Source organism: Antedon bifida, chromosome 5, assembly GCF_963402885.1.
Source record: "Antedon bifida chromosome 5, ecAntBifi1.1, whole genome shotgun sequence".
NCBI lineage: Eukaryota > Metazoa > Echinodermata > Crinoidea > Comatulida > Antedonidae > Antedon > Antedon bifida.
Genome location: NC_136230.1, coordinates 31,936,446 through 31,955,078, shown reverse-complemented (window position 1 = coordinate 31,955,078; position 18,633 = coordinate 31,936,446). Strand labels below are relative to the sequence as shown.

The window sequence follows — 18,633 nt, the reverse complement described above, 5'->3', positions numbered from 1 at the left end:
TTAGCGTTTGTCCTAAGTGCTAACTTTGAAATATGAGATATTTTTTAGAAGTAAAATTGAAATATTAGGATTACTATCAGTATTTTTCCCATTTGAAAACTTAGAACAATTTATATTTTAAAGATTTAATAGCATAACAGTAATATTTATATATCTTGTGCCTTCATCTCACGTGATCTCTGGCGCTCTGTGAACTCAATTTCATAACAAATGCATGCTTTATATAATCTGCAATACTTTGATATCCAGAGCCTATCGTAACGACGGGCTTTATTTCGTGATACTGCTCATATGTTTTTAAGTCGTACAGTATATATACGTTGTTGTGACAAAAAATGTGATGTGCTCAAATATGGAAATGATGTGTCCAAATATATGGGCACATCACATTGTGTTTTCACATAGGCCCTAAACTTATAATAATAATGTAGACAAAACTTTAGAGTATACTTAATTTTATTACGTTTTCGAGAAGGAAAAGTAAAGCAAAGTTTAACCCAAAATCAATTTGCTTAGTTTGTTTACTAAATGCCTTCTTGCATTTAAGCATTGTACATTTTATATAACTGCGCAAAATTAAATCCATGTGAAAAAGTCATCAATTGCTGAAACTATCTGGTGTGGTGCCCTCTATCATCACCATCCCTCAATTTAGTATACATTATGTTATAAACATAGGCCTTAATTCGTTTAGTATGTCTACTAAACTGTCACTCAATGACCCCCTTCCTCCTTGTATCCGCCCTCAACGTCAAAACACCACCAATGACGTAATATAGTTTCCCTATGCTGTAGACTATCTTGACATGATCATTTTGTAGACTTTATCATTATTTGTAAAATGTTTTTCAAATATTGTAAATTAAGATGTACATCATCATTTGTAGATTACTAAGAAGTGTTTGCTAATTTGGAGATTTCCCGCCAGATTTACTTTGACCTTTTTTGTCCGTCTGCAATCTAAAGCCAATCACGCACCGTATTATATAGACTTGTTACCATAAGATGAACTCTCTGAATAAGTCTGCAATATATATTAATGGTATATTTCCACACTGTAATATAGTACTAACTTAAAAAATGTATATATTTTTTTCAGTGCGACAATATATTTTTAACTGTGTACATATGAAAAATACCCATCTCTGTAGTATATATCTCCATATTTGTAAAATTTGTTCACACCTAATCAAACCTTAGAAAAATAAAAAGGTAGAAAAACAAAATTATTTTAAAAATGAATATAAAACAGGTGGGTTAAAGATAACATTTGGCGTCATATAAATTATTTATAGGCCGGTTTATACGAAGATGATTTCAGGATTTATGTAGATTGAAGATAGGAAATGAAATCACGTAAAAACATGAAAGGAAGGTGTGTTGAAAGATGTCTGTATTGCAGATATTTATAGCATTTTATTTTATTATTTCATTGTCAGTTATTGAGTCAGTCACTGTCACCTTGTTGAGTAGGCTTGAGTCTTTTGGACTCCGCGTTCAACAATTCCATTGAAGGCTAACAAATTACAAATATCGTTTTAATTAATTAATTTAAACTATTAATTTATTCGAATTTATGTACGTTTGTTTGGTTGAAGTTTTAAACTATTCGTTTGAAGCACGTGTATGAGATCTCGCAATGATATCAAAGTGTATATTTGGTATTGGTATAAATTTAATTTATTATGAGGTAACTGATTATGGTTAGAAGACTACTGCGACATTATGCAAACTATGCTAGTACACCATAGAACGGTTGTCCTAAAGATCTGTCTACACTATCAAACTTTATGTGACAAAAACATGTGATGTGCCCATAGGCCTATATGCACATAATGATGTCATATCACTTCCATATTTGGGCATATCACTACCATATTTGGGCATATCACACTTTTTTTGTCAGTTTGATAGTGTAGACAGAGCTTAAAAGCAGATGATGTTTATTTTAAAAGTCCCTTTAGTAATTATTTTATTAGAATACACAGTTTACATTTTCTTTATAGTTTGTGGGTCTAAGTTAAGCACATACTTTGTATAACCTTAAGTAAACCAGTAATAAGTAAATTAAGACATCAGCAATATCTGTCAGATTGGTCTCCATGGTGATCAGGAACCGCTCGAGGGCTTTTGGACCTTCAACGTGATGCATGGTCTTCCTAGCTAATTTCCTTAAATCTCATTTTTAGACCTCAAATTTAAAATAAAATTAATTTACCGAATAAAAAATCCTTCCAAGCGAATTTGTTAAATATTTTAATCAAAAGTTGTAATTGTCACTGGTCATTTCCTTATTTGTCATTGTCACTTAAAAGTTGCCTGTGTCATGTCATCAGTGAATGTCACATGTACCCCATCAGTTTGCTGACCTTTTTATCATTTTATTCGCTATTAATTGCATTGTTAAGTACTTTTTGCGTTTGCAAAGTGTTTTTAATTTTTTTTTCTGAAGGATAATATGATTATTTTTTCCACTGACTTTTTCTGATAAAGTTTGGTTTTCAACTGACCAACCGATAAAGAAATCAATTTAATTACCTAGGTGACAGATTTCATTTTTAGGCTTTCGTCTTTTTATTTTACATATATTTGGATTATTATTGATACCCTGTAACAGTTTATAGCGCCATCTTTAGATACACCGCGTGATTCAAACTTTGTTGCCATGTTTCTTATGGCAGCCAATTCAGCTAATCAGCATAATTACAGGTGTTAAGCTAAGTTGAGCCTCCCTATCCGTCAAACTAAAAACATCTTAAATCTTTCAATTTCTTTTTTTTCTATCTGCGTATACATCATATCAAATTACATAGCAACAAGACGTATCACTATCTTTCGTACTTAAATATGTTTAAACTAAAATATTTCACTTGTTAATTGATCACATGGATTAGCTATGAATAAACAGATAATTACTGTGTTTTAGAATACAAATAATGTTTAAAATGCATTGTTATTTGATTAACTCGTTTAGTGCCGATGTATTACACCGTCGGTCGGTTCTTTAACAATATACAAATTCCGTCTCATTAAGTTTTTAGCCGAAGCGCTGTTGATGCCCGCTTAGTTTATTGTGTCGGAGCAATGAATATTTTAAAACAAACTTCTATGTGTTTTTGTTACTAAACGTATGTTTTAGAATTAGTACGTCTAATTATTTAATAACTACTAACACTGCGTAGTTTATTGTTCTTTGTTATCAAATGGTATTCCTAACGCGATATTAATATTAGTGACCAGACGGCTAATAATAACAATTATGACACATTTCGCAGTCGTCATTACGGTTAATTATAACAATACAGAACATATTTATTTCATTTCCATAAACCGATTAATATTACGAGTAATGCATTTGCTTCATTACCGGAAGCATTTTGGTTTTTTTTAAAGACATTTTAAGTGTTTAATGTGTATCCATTTTTCATATACTGCGCATGCATCGCCATAATCTTAAAATCAACATCAGTTTGATATCGTTAGCTATTATGCTCCCAATCGACATCCAATAATCATAATAATTTCAATACACTTAAGAGAGACAAAATTCACGCGAGCGTAGCTTTGGTGATGCGGCGCACGCGTCGAATATATGTTGTTTGGACTATGATACGGCGCACGCGTCGACTATATGCTGTTTGGACTATGACACGGCGCGCGCGTCGACTCTATGTTGTTTTGACTATGGCACGGCGCGCGCGTCGACTCTATGTTGTTTGGACTATGACAGGGCGCACGCGTCGACTCTATGTTGTTTGGACTGTGACACGGCGCACGCGTCGACTCTATGTTGTTTGCACACGTTACGCTGAATCATTGTGAAGACACGTCTCTGCTGTCAACACATGTTGTCATCTGCATGACACGTTAGGCGTCCGATGCGCCAATAAATACTGTGTTCGACACAGCACAGAACCCGCGTTAAGTATCAACCAACAGACACAGTCATATCCAAGTTACAGGCTAGCCAACTGACCTCCTGTACTAAATAAAACGAAAGCTTCTAAAAATGGGAGATGATTTAATTCTCGTCTTCCTTTTTTTCTGATTGAGATAATATTAAATTGAGTGGTTACAATAAACATTCACTACTGTCAGTCAATAATTTAATGCTTAAAATCACAAATTTGTTCTTGTACTTGAGAACTTTATGATGTTTTATATCCATCAGTTTCGTTAAAAATGCGTCAGTAATTGACGGATTATTTTTTACAGATTTCCTCTTCTTATACGCCCGCTCCTTCAGTTATATTGTCTGATCATCCCTCACTCTTAACCTCATTTATGTCGTCTGCTCATTCCCCACTCTTAACCTCATTTTAACTGAAAAGTAAAACGATATTATTATTTATTTCAGTAATATTAACTATAAGAAAAGAAACAAATATATTTGTGAATTTAAATTTATAGTTTTTGTGAATACGTTGGTATTATCCGTCATATATCCCGGATGTTAATATCATATTTAATATAAATTCAAAAATCGATTACTTCACCACCCGTTCCATTATTGCGATTATTTTATATCATTAAACATCAATAAATATTATTTTATAATGTTATTAATTTTTAAGTTTGGAAGTTAAGTACTTTAACTTGTCGCATGTATCCAGCGCGACTTTCATTTTATTTGTGGTATACTTCAAAGGCGGCCAATTCCAACATTGTATATATTGCACATAATAAATTTGTTCATTTGAACAAATAAAAAAACAATTATTCAAACTATACCCTGGACTGCTGTTACAATAATACCCTGGCATTCTACATATTTTTTTAATTTATAAACTAAAATATCCTCAATTATTTGGTTATCCCTGTTAGCCTTCCATATACGTAGACCTACTGACCCCGACCGCACTTGCTCCCAGGGGAAATCTATGTCTTAACATTTCACATAAAAATAACAGATTCGAGATTAATCATAAATAAAAGTATTGCATTCGTTAGGCTCACGTTTAACATTCTCGTCCGGTGTTTGAGCATACAAACTTAATGTAATTTTAACTTTTATTATTCATCAAATCACAAATAAAATAATAGTATGAACAATGATTCAAGAAAATGATGAAATGGAGTCTCGGGAAACCAGGAGGTTTGTATGATAGAGACCCCAGATTACTTTTAACCAAATAATTTAAAAATTGGTATTATATTAATTAATTCAATCAAGTAGGACCAGAATTTGGAATTATTACGTTTTTTCTTATCAATTAGGGCCTAACAAAATCGGTTATAAATATAAATAGACCCACAAAAATGAATTTACAAAAACTTTGAAAACTTAACGAATGCCCAGAAGTTTTTCCAAAGTTTAAAATGTAACAGTAAATCATTGCAAGTACATTTTGTTTGTCTCAATGTAATTACTTTCCTTTTATTGCTTTAATAAAGATAATTTATAACGGTTATTAATATTTTTTATATAGAATGTTATTTGAAAAAAAGAGTACATTTTTTATGATTACAAAGAAAGCAATCGTATTATGCGGTACTACTGCGCATGACTGTATGTTATTTTTCTCAAATTCTTTAATTACATTATTTTTTTCGGACATCGCTCCGACAACAGTTCCAAGGCTAAACAGTGATTTAGCGATACAATTAAATTGCAAAATAACAAGTGCGAATTCATGCCAGAATTATTTCTCTAAGCAACTTTATAATGTGATTAATGTCTCGAATAAGTTGGATTTGACCGGACTGATATTGCATTGGCCACTAGCCGTAACCGGTATGCCGTTTGCATACGGAACGCATTACTATTTCGTTTCCGCTTCGCTACAATATACATTTTTTGACATTTCAATTTATTGCAATGGGGTAAATGTGGTCGCTGCCTAGCAAAAGACACGGGTCAAAAACCTATGATTTCTTTTTAAATCTTATTACAGTGTCACCAGACTCACATCAATTTGTTAACTTCGTATTTATTTTAATCTTTCGAAATTTGTCAAATGTTATTACGACCGTAATTAATTCAATTGTAAATTAAATAAATTATAGTTTATTTCAAACAGAACACATTCTGGAACGAAATTTATGCCTTCAACAGGTTAATTAATGTATTATTTCGATTGACTTTTGGACGAAAATAATAATTTAATAAATAGGCTACTTCCTAATCGAATAAGAATCTGGTTATCAATATTTTATTCCTAAAAGTAATCGTATTTGGCTTGAATTTAATTTATTTAAGATTTACCGGTAGTAACTAGTAGTATTGTTTCAAGTGGTTTATTATTTTGATACCCAGTTATCTCGATGGGGTAACTCACACCATTAGCAATCATCTAAAGGTTTTACATATCGGAACTGATATATGTACCTTACATAATTCTCCATAATTAAGCAACAACTTAATAGGCCTAATGTGTGTACACTAGTTTATCATTTAGTTCACACCCGGTACAATTATTAACATTAGACGAACATTTTGAGAAATAAGTAAGAATATACCTCAAATCCAATTCAATTCCTTCACTTCTGTGTGTTTTGTTTATTTTTTTTTTCTGTATATGCATTTTAGTGAAATGTAATAAATTAATTTGGTGAGAAATAAAATAATTAAATAAATTCAAGTTTATTCATCAAAACATTATGATAAAAGACATGATACAAATCAATCAATCAATAATAAATGTTATTTATCAAATAAAAACAAAGTACATATAACATTTTCTGAAATAATACATAATAAATGAGAAAAGGGATATCAAAAGAGCTTGCAAAACGTGATGTCCTAATGCTAAACAAAATTAATAAATTCTCTTTATATTATCATACAGTTATAACGTTATAACCATTCGAATTAAAGTATTGATTTTATTTTCAAATTTATACCGAAATTTACCCCTTATTACGAAGGGGATCAAAATCTCGTAACTTAAGTTACACAAATAATACTATGCGGTAATTGTGGGTGTTAATATGGCAAACCATTGACAGATGATACGCTGAAAAAATGTTCTTTTAAAAAATGCCAACTTTAATAATTAGGTTGAAAGTTGACAATTTTAGTACCCAAGTTTGCAGGGTCATCAATAAAGAAATGAAAACGTCTTATAGAATTTATGGAGTCAACGCTCCGAACGTAGGGCCTGGTCTCGGGGTCAATCAGAGCCAGCCCGCTGTGGGCTTCAACCCAGCTCACCCCGCCCGCAAAAGTTTTAAAACCATTAAACTCCGACGTAATTTTATTTATTTGATTTGTAAATTCCGTTCCGCGTGTAATTTCGAACTGTCTGAGTCTGAAAAAGGACATTTCTATCAGATAAGTAGTAAATTTACATAGATAATTAAATTTTGAAAAATATACCCATAAACAAGACAGAGCCTGTTCATATTGAAAAGAAAAGTACAGAGAGTAAGTGGATATATGAAGGATTTTGACCCGATGTAATTGAAGCCTGGTTACGAAGGTGGAAGTATAAAGATGCAACAGGGGCTTCAGATTGATATTGACCGCTTGAATGGCTTACAAAACAAGGAAAGAACGAATTACTCAAGGCCTAACTTATGTCATTTAAAACCTATAATTAAAACTGATGAAAATAACGTTTTATTATTAAATAGCGTAATCTTCAGATGATACCAATCGTTATTGTTTTTTTAAACATAAAATTAGCAAATTAAATCACGAACTTGAAATGCGGCCGGTTTGATTAAACATAAATAACTCGGAATTGAGCAGGTGTATGTACTATACTAACATGATAGGTTATCGACCATTATCAGGTTACGTACCTAAACAAGTAAATGTACAATATATATGTAACCCAACATTATCATTTTCAAATACTTTCCAAAGATCGAAACGTTGAACTCTCAATAATCTTCCCTGATTTGTAGAAATATTTTAAGCCGATCGCTTAAGCTCAGACCGAAATCTATTTTCCTTGATCTAGTAGGCCTATTTCTTTTATCCCTTTCTTATCCCATTCCTAAAAATTATTAATCCTTATTCTTTGTATAAATCCTTGTAAACGAAAATGTCAAATGTGCTTGATGTGAATTTACACAGATATTTATTCTACATAAAGTTGTATTCATATCTTTATTATTTGTATCAACTTTTATTAAATGGTTAGATTAAGAGCTGTCAAACCAACTGATTTATGTAATTATGTATCAACCTTAAATTTTAAAATACTCCCTGATTTATGTAATTACTAGGCTTGGTTTGTAATCAAAGTTTTCTAAATGATAAGATATATTAAAAGCTTTTTGTTTTCCAATCAGTAATTCAAAACTGAAACTTGGAGTAGTCCGGGATTACAGAAAGTGGAATTGTATTCATGACACGAAGACGCCATTTAGTAGCCCTAATATAAACTAATAGATGGGTATGATATTAATTAATGTGATATACTACAAAACGTAAACAACCTACTGTGATGAAGAGATAAAGATAACATGATCAGGAACAAAATAAACGTTGACAACTACCATAGGACATGAGAAAACAAAATTATAGACCTATACCTGTGCTTTAATAAAATTGTAATATTTTAATAGTTTCAATATTAAATTTAGCTGCTCTTGCTTTGTTCTGTGTTAATTAATTTCCTTTATAACTAACTACTTCGATGTTTATTCGCTTAGGGCTTAATTTTCAAGAGATTTGTAGTTTAAATTCAAATTGTCTAAAGACTTTTCATTCGTGGGAAAAGTAAAGTTTTTTTGCATTCCTTTAATTTGTTACAGTAAAGTCATCATAGGCTGTTTAGATATAGTTTGGCATGAGGCGGGGCCTAATCCAAAGTCTGAGAACTATTCATGAGTTACCCCATCGTGCCGACAAAGATAAACGTCTGCTGCTGCCTGGCCATTTATGTAGTTCAGGTAGAAATGTGTTTGATTTCATGAACCTGTGTTTAGCTCAATACAGGAACTAAGGTGTTCGATCACGGTGACTTTTTAATCTAGCTTACTATTAGTGTTTCCGTTGCCTGGCTTATCGGCAAAGATTCGTTCAGGAAAAGGAAGCCAGAATAAAATGAACCAATGTTTTGTTTTTCAATCGTCTTAACATTATGTTTATCGTTTATCGAGTTTGTCTCTCTCTAGAGCCTACAATTGTATGTTGAGCATTTACTGACACCTTCGGGCTGTTACCTAGCGTCAGATGATGCGGATGATGTTAATTACTGCTTATTGATTAATTCTGACAGAATAGTTTCTTTAAATCTGTGTTATGACTCTTGTTGTGTCATGATGCCGTACCTTTGGTGAAATTCTCGTGGGTTACCAGATGTTTTATTCGGATTTAGGTGTAAAGTTTAACACGTTTATGAATTTAAACATAAACGATGCAACCGGTACAATATAAACCGGTTTTAGTAACGAATGTTTCGTTAAAATTGTAAAACTTGTACAATTAAAACAAAATACGGTCAAACTAAACTATAACAATATATTTGAATTAACAAAATTGTTCATACATCGAATTCCTTTAAGCGGTGTTCCTTCGTCGATATTTTCTTTAGATGATTTTTCGATTAAGCAATAAAGACTTAATAGAGACTAGACTAGCTTCTCTTGTTTTTTTGTTGATAGCATTTGATATTTACGGATAAATGGTTATCTATTTTGTTTGTGTGTAGCCAATGTCCACAAACGGTGTAAACATTTTTTTCATTGGTATCTTTAAAAGGAAAAGCACCAGAAACGGCGTTTAATTGTTCTTTAATAGGATAGCCATTGGTATCATGTTTTTTGGTGTTTTTTATTTTTTTATTTGTAATAAAAAAAAGAGCATTAAAACACTGTTTGTTAGCGCCCTCTCTTGATACAAATATGAAAGGGTTGTTAATGTTGTTAGTTTGTTTCATGTAGTCATAATGTCTGTCGACACCTGCGACACTGTATGCATGATAAGATTCGGAAGCGGATAGGGCAACTCAAATCTGCCATTTAAGATATCACTACTGTGGACAATGTTTACGGGTCCCTACACGCAAATCGTTATTTGTACAAGATGTCAAATGCAAGCGTTTTCTTTTTCTGTTAGGCATCCGGACCTGAACTGTACAACAACACGTATGACAATCCCGTTCAATTTCCTCTAAATTTATCTTCAAATTGCGGTGTTAGCGAATGTTTCCCTTTTAAACAATCGAATATGATTTTGTTTTATGTTGAGATATCGATAATGTAATTAATTAGCCAATCAATGATTTTGTTTTACGATTACGTCATTCACAGTCAATCAAAGTGTTGTTGATAGGAGGATGCTTTGAAATTCGACAATTACTACAATTGCTTTCAACATCGAATCCATTACTTTTATTGGGTTTTTTATGCACAATTCCATATAAATGTATTAGAAGTAAATTTGGCAAATATTATTATAGTACCGTTTTATTTTTCTCAAGTATTTTACTATGTTTGTTATATAATATATGTGTAATTATATAATATCTATCTATTTAGTTTTAGCTATACTTGTTAATCTAAAAATTACTTATGTGAATAATTTTATTTTTAATAAATTCAATTAAAAAAATAATGTTCGTTGTTTTTAAAACAATACACCATCAAATTAACCTATAATGTCAGTGCCTTTATTTTATTAATTATTGATCGTAAATATAATTTTAAACATCAATATATATATTTATTCAGAAACAACTTTCTAACTAGATTAGTGGAACCTCATTGTTCTCTGAAAAAGGCCACTAACAGTAAAAACGAAACGTTAAACTTCTCTAATATGATATTAATTTCGGGGACGTTGGTATGGTAGCGGTGGAGGAATGCGCGTGTATACGCGGGGTTGTTAATCAATTTCAAGAGTGGTAAAGTTTACGTTTTTTTAATACGCACATATAATAGGATATTAATTTATACGTTATATTAGGATTTAGGTATCGTCTGTTTTATGTTTATTAAAATTAAACACAATCAATGACAGGAAGTAGGTGATTATCAATTAATAATAATAATAATGATATTAACTAAGAGACTAGGTTAACGAATTTATAGTGACCGTGCACTACCTGGGGTTGTCACCATGGTAACCAAGGCATCAATTAATAAAAAGGGGCTAGGTAAAGAATTTCTAAATAGGAAAAATGCAAAATTGCTGTAGGCCTATGTAATGTAAGTATAACTGTTATTATTTATTTGCGGATAACAATTATTTCTGTGCCGTAACATAAGCCGCAATATTGTCGTGTTGATAGTGCTGCATGATCAGAGCGTCACAAGTTATTTCTTATTTTGTTGAGTTTAGTACCAAACTTACTTTGTTTTAACCCATTTTTTATACACCAAAGACAAATTAAAAAGAAAGTATTTTTTGTTTGGTTTACGGGAGTTACCCTTGTTTGTTTTCACTATTGTTTTTATAGTTACCTAATACTTTCTATTGGTCAGATGTAAATTAAAAACATCGAAACAAATCTTTACGAATTTGATTTAGTTTTCAACAATATCATCCCAGTTTGATCTGGCAAAGATAATGTGTTGCAACAGCAGGAATGATGTAGGTGCGTGTGATAGACTGAAGATAAGACGAAATGTGAATTGGATCAAAACTAACAAAGTACTTGCAGAACGAGGTGCGTGTAGTGATGGACGGTTTGAAGAAGAATATTAATTCTCAATTTAATTTCTTTCCTAGCCTACATTTGTGTAGGGAAAAATTTCTGGGAGCCCGGCCGTAAAGTTTAACTTATATAGGTTTCTTCCACATACTATAAGTTTTATTAATTACTATCGAATGTGTTCATGTTAATATTTTTATGTATTTTTAATATATTGTGGAGAATGTATATTGAACAAACGAATTAACTTTGTATGTAATCCTGACACAAACATAATACATTAATTAATTTGCTGGTATGAGTATTGTAACATTCTAGCCTATAGGACAATAGGGCATATCCTGATTAGAACACAATGTATCTAAAATAATAATTTACATGCATAGAATATATCAATGATTAATATTATATTATATTATTATAAACAAAATACTGGTATCAATCATACATTAATAATTTCATTTAATTTAACATTACTGATGTAACATTACTGATGTAACATTACCGATGTAACATTACCGATGTAACATTACTGATGTAACATTACTGATGTATTATTTGGATTAAGCGGATTAGAACATCTCAACAACTGAGGCAAACGAGTATTGTTGATGAAATGAAAACAAAACAAATGTTAGGATTTCGATAACTTAGTGGTAGACAATACATCTAATAAGAATCCCACCCATATTTGTATTCCATTATCTTCAAGGTTGATTACTCATTATACCCTGTATTGATATTCTAATTGTTGGGAATATTTTCACTTTCAGTAAGTTTTTAAATTGACCATGTAAAACTGAAAGATGCAAAGTATGAAATAAAGTGCGTTGCTCCTACGAAAGAGACAAAAAAAAATTATCATAATAAATTAGAAAACATGCCATTTTTTGTATAGGATGGCCATGTATTTTATTAGCCTCTTATTAGTACCAGATATTATTAATTATCAATGTATTTAAAAACAAAAAATCGGTTCTGCATCGCCCCCTCTCCCTTTTTCTTATTTCACTAACTGTATATTATTTGCCGTGCAAAAGTTTGCCGAACATGTTACTTTTAGTATTGTTTTCTTATCACCTGTATATATTTATATCTTAATATGCTAACAATCTCAGGTTTGGGAAAATAATAGAACTCGTGTTATGGAAGTATTCTATTGATAACGTGTCCAATAGGGAACGATATAGGAAGTATGACGGTAGCAGGCCATGTAATACAAAACATCTACATACAAAGTATTTTTTTTGTAAAAAATCTTAAATTATTTTTTATACATATAAATTATTATTACAATTCTCTCTTCGTCATTAAATCTGTATCGATATTGTTATAGATATTAACAAAAACCTCGTTTGCATTATACGGTAAACGCTTTGCAATAACATAATTTACAAGAAAAACAATTTGACTGCAAACCGTTAACAAAACAATTAATTACGAGAAAAAAAACTGTGTAGGCCCAAATAAACATGACATTATAAGGGTAGGCTAGACTGTTATTTACATTTCATTGTTATGTTGATGTATTCTTCTTTAATCAAATATACATTTACATTATCAAAACTAAGAACTGTTAAATGTTAATATGTATATTTCGGTCAAACTTCTTTAATTACAAATATCATATCCTGTACGGTAGCTAAATTCGTTAAAATAACATTGTTGAGGTATCAAACCGCATATCGCCTCTGGGCTTACGTCATTACCTCTGCGCCTGAACAAACATTACAGGTTCAATTAAAGTTAAACAAGTTTCTAAAACATGAAAAACATAACTGACTACATTACAGACTACATACAGACACATTCATGTATTATGTACATCTGAACTAATACATTAATGTTTTAAAGCACAGAATGTATCAACACAGAAGAAAGGTCATCATGCAACATTGATAGACAATTCTGCACTTACCTTAAGCTCTGTCTAGACTATCAAAGTTTATGTGACAAAAAAATGTATGTGCCCACTGTCACTACCATATTTGGTTATATCACTACCATATTTGGCCACGTCACATCTTTTTTGTCAAACTAGTTTGATAGTGTAGACAGAGCTTTAGACTTTGGTTCAACACAATGTTTTTTTTACAAAGTATTTCTGCCCTGAAACATTTATAATGTAACATCGTTACAGTCACAACGAATAGTTTAACTAATGTTTAGTCAAATATGATTATTTATAAATAAAAATAAATTTCTAAGCCCCTAATTTGTTATTCATAGTTTTATATAAATATTATTTTAGAACAATTCTGTTCAACCTGCAAATTACTCTCACACTTTTTACTGTTGCTATTTTCTAAAAGCATGCCTTTTCTCCTTCAACTTTGACCCCTGATCCTATGGAACCATATAATTTTATTGATGCATTATGCACAAGATTGAAGATATCATATTTTGAAATGTTTTAACCAAAAACAAAAGATCGATGTTTACTGATTCACCATACTTTTATTTTGAGAAAAGTAGCATAAACATTTAAATTAACTTGTAAAAAACAGAATTTCAGGAATTTTTTTTTAGAAGAACTTGTTATAAATTTGTTTTATTAGTTTACTCAAACCTTTATTTTCTTCTTTTCTGTGAAAAAATATACAATACTAGCATATACTATAATAATGTTGTGTTCGCTATGGTTTGATTTGTTTACTGAATGTGTTTGATTGAACTTTCATATTATGTTAATAGGATCAGCCATCTATTATTGAGAATAGAACGTACACACAAGTTCTTAATCTTAGATTTCTACAGTATGTCACCTAGCAAAATCTTTCTTACAAGAGAGGTGGGGAGGGGGGATTTTATCAAATTAGAACCACCAACCAAAATTATCTGTCAGAACGAAATTCAATTTAAAAGTCATCAGTTAGCTGCGTTCCATATGCTCGTTATCAGGTACCCCCTCCTGTATTTGGAAAATCATTAAGTTATTGCACATTAAGTTTAATTTTGTTGTAAATAACTTAGATCTGAACATGCTTAGTGCTGCTCAAAGCGTGTATGCATTTATTCTGTAATTAACATTCTGAAGTTGTCTTTGGCATCTGGACAGACCGAGTCTTTATCCCACGGATTCATGTGGTGATTGTATTGAAGACTTCGTCACTTGTTGATTTATCGAGTTATCTTTTCACTCCAAAGTTCTGCACCTGTCTAAAAACAAATAAAGCAATATGATGGTTTGACTCGCTAAGGCCTGGCCCCATCAACCTTCGTGTGACTTTAAAATGACTTAGCTCTGCATCCATCTGAGTGCTAGGCCTAGCCCGGCGTTCGACTCGGCGCCGACAAGCACCGGGAATTCGTGACATTTGCTCCTAAGCCAAATGAAAAAGCAGAAATACACCGAGATGAAATGGTTTTTGTGATTGATTTCTATCCACCATGCAGAGAGTCAATCAGACAACTTCACATACGTTATTTTCTTTCAGGCCTGTCGATTTCACCGTTTGTGCAACTAATCTAAAATATCTTTGTGTAATTTGAAGTAACGTTCTTTTGAATTACAATAATAATTGACTAAATGAGATTTCTTTGGTACCACATACCTTCATACCCAAAATAAGTCGAGTGGCTAACATCATTTATACAAACGTGTGAAAATGAGACAACCGTTCAATAACATTTCAGATCATTTGTGTACGTGCGTTATCAATGCAATCTGTTTTAACATAACTGAACGAATGTAATGGCGATGTGTGCCCAGTACTAAACTCTTTCAACCTATGCTTTCAAATTCGGTCAAAAATATCTTTGAAATGAATAACAACGATCTTATCTTCAAAATAAAAGTTCAACCGAACTTATTCAATGTAGGTCCTTAGGCTCTTATTTGGCCATAATTATGTGCATAATTTTCTACGACACATATTGAGACATTTCCATCAATAACATTCATTTCCAACTGAGGTTTTGTCTTTTACTTTTAGTAATGTTTCGTTTTACCACGTTTTGCATTCGTAACAAACCTTCAACGCAAATCCTGAACGTGATTTAATTGTGCCATATAACAGCCAGATCATGTTTAAATAATATTATTCGTGATTTCACGTAATGAATTGTTCTAAATAAATATATTGTGAAATAGCATAATGGTTTTGTTACCTTGAAAGTCCATTTCAGCGTATACGTGATACATTTCCAGCAAATGTTATTTTATGAAATACGTGAATTAGGCCTACAACGTTTAAATCTTTGGTAATACCACTAAAGTCTACTTCATGTATTTCATTTGATTAATATTATCTTTCTATTTTTAATCGACAAGTTAACCAGCAAGAGAATCTTACATAATTGGAGTTTTTACAAACTAATCTATACCGTAACAAATAGAATACTAATTTTATTCTCACAAATGGAAAAATGCAAACATTATTTTTTTGTTATTTAGTCACATATTTTGTTATTCATATCATGAAGAAAAAAAAAGACAATCAATGTTGATTGAACGAGTTGTGCTGTATACACCAGTCTCGTGAATAAATCAAGTTTATACAGTATATGTATAAAAATAGGAACTATAACTAGTTTTAACATGATTAATGTATAGGCCTTGTATGTAGTGGTACAATACAAAATCTAGTTGAAAGGAAAGGAAAGGTGCAAAGTGTTTTGAATTTTTATGATGGGTACGAGGAGTGGGTGTAAGTTCGTTGTATAAATTACGACTTGTAAATAACCAATGTTTTTTAAAATAATGACATTTTTAAGACATTTTATTTATTCACCTAATTAACTCGTTACACCCTAATAAAAATGTCGATTCATCATTGTCTTTACAATTTAAAAACATTGCTAAAAACTTGGAGTGAAATAAGTTGATTAATGTTACTTAATTGAAGTCATATAGCTTGTAGGACCTCTAGGCCCCTGTGTTATTGCAAACATACTGTTCGCTTTAGCTCAGTTACTGCGTGTGGAGTGAAGGAATTTTGGAGTGATGGGGTTAACTCGTTGCCTCAAAGTTGGCAGGCAAAGTTTGTGAACGGATCGAAAGACTTCGCACATATCTGTTGTCTTGTAATTTTATCACACTTTATAACTCAAAAAGCAAGAAATATTCTGTAAAACGACTTTGAGAAAATCAAACTAAACTTTATGATCATAGAGCAGGACAATATTATTACTCCATCCGGTATTTTAAATATTGTGGATAAAAGTTTACGCTGAGAAATTACTTGCTATGGAAGTTAAAATTTCGTTTAAATTCACTTCTCAGTTACTTCCCTTTTTGAATTAAAGTTTATTTTAGGCTAGGCATTTGTAAATGTGATGGTGTGGTATTTTTAAGTAAGTATATAACTATAGGCCTAATCTAGCAACTAATGGAAAATGTATTGACGCTTGAGTTACATGTAAACATACAATATTAAAAGATTGGCCCAGATGTAAAAAAAAAACACAAAATATCAAAGAATATACATATAATTATAATTATTATTAGGATCTAAAAATATGCAACTAGAATTCCTTTGTGTTATTATAAGAAGCAAACTGTGTAACATTCTTATTAAATTATTTAGTAAAAGAACTTAAAGTAAGTACGTGCTGATATAGAAACAGGTAAGAGATAAAAACAAGAGAACAAACATTTAGACGAATATAAATCAATAATATTGTTTAGTTTATTTAGTAGAGCAATATCATTTGAATGCAGTAGTTCAAAATTAATTAAGTAGCAGCATTAAACTAATGTCATATAACAATGAATGTGTTTTATATTAGTATTAAATGTAACTACGTACTAAACTCCAGTTATTAACCGTGTCATACAAAGAAATAATAACATACGATAACAACTCTTAGAATTACAAAATTGCATTGAACTGCTGATTTTTACACGTTTGTATTATTTAGGAGTTTTATTTAATAATAATTAAAATATATTACTACTCAAATACTTCTTAATCATATTTTTAAATTAATACATCACCTTTATTGGTGTAGAGATCCAGATGTGAATATGCTCCATGTGTATTGTGCTGATCATACCTTTAATTAAAATTTATATTAAAATACAATGAATCGATATTTTAAACTATATAATATAAGTTTGTGACACGTGTATTATGGTACGTTGTACTTTGTCTTTTAACTTAAATGTTAATGTTAATCAATGCGATACCAATAAATGTTCTTTAAACTTAATGCCGAAATGTTTTAATGTAATTACTTGCATGTTATAAACGAAGAAAATGCACTTTTAAATAGTCGAAACATTCCTTATACGGCCACCGACCTGACAAAAGTGAAAGTTATTAGAAATATCGTTGTATTATGCAAATATTACAAATTGAGTTATCGATAAATATTTCTAAAAATTACCATTAAGACGGCAAATCGTGCATTCTTGAATTTAAAACGAGCATTTGAATCGAAATGATAAACAAAACAAAAATAGATGATATTGCCCTAACCCACCACGTACCTGAACTAAGCTAGGCGTCGTACTGCGACCTTGAACAAGGTCGAGTTTACCAACTTCCAGGCCCCAGCAAACACATTTCCTCGGTATGTTCGAATGTCATCTTAGCCTTTCAAATAGATGACCTACGAGGCTTGGGTTAGGTATGTTGTAAAGCCTTTATGTCCCCTAGGAAAAGTGGACGTGTTGGCTTTTGGATGACTAAGATGCAATGTCAGAAACTTTGCTTATGAACTATGCACACATCAAATTGTTTAGACTTTTTTAATGATATCATTTACATGTAAACAGTCTAGTCTAATTTTTTTTAAATGTTTATTTTAACCAATCACCGTGGTTTTAAATATTGACCCACAACACTAAAATACACTAGAATTTAATTCGTCACTTTGACGAATTATAGGTGATCATTTTTATCCTTTTACTGAAATTAATTTTTTTTTAAACATGCACGTATGTTAACATACGATCGAAAAATGTTGATGTATCCCATCCTATTATATGCTTATAGTGCTGAGTTGTGCCTATTATGTGTCATATACAATATATACAGTATATACTGTATATCTATATACAGTGTAGCATAGGTAAAATTACGGGACCCACATCATGTTCAAATTTGTTGGTATGATGGAATTATCAAAATAAACTCGA

The 18,633-nt window shown here is 31.1% G+C and overlaps 1 long non-coding RNA gene across 1 annotated transcript; it reads right to left on the bottom strand.

Annotated features, from left to right (window-relative positions):
* Window positions 1–4,304: 4,304 nt before the first annotated feature.
* Window positions 4,305–18,164, bottom strand: LOC144843735 (uncharacterized). Its single transcript, XR_013612283.1, has 3 exons — window positions 17,983–18,164; window positions 17,488–17,546; window positions 4,305–4,323 (listed from the first exon to the last, which is right to left on the bottom strand). It is a non-coding gene; the product is annotated as an uncharacterized LOC144843735 (long non-coding RNA).
* Between the last annotated feature and the right edge of the window lie 469 nt (window positions 18,165–18,633).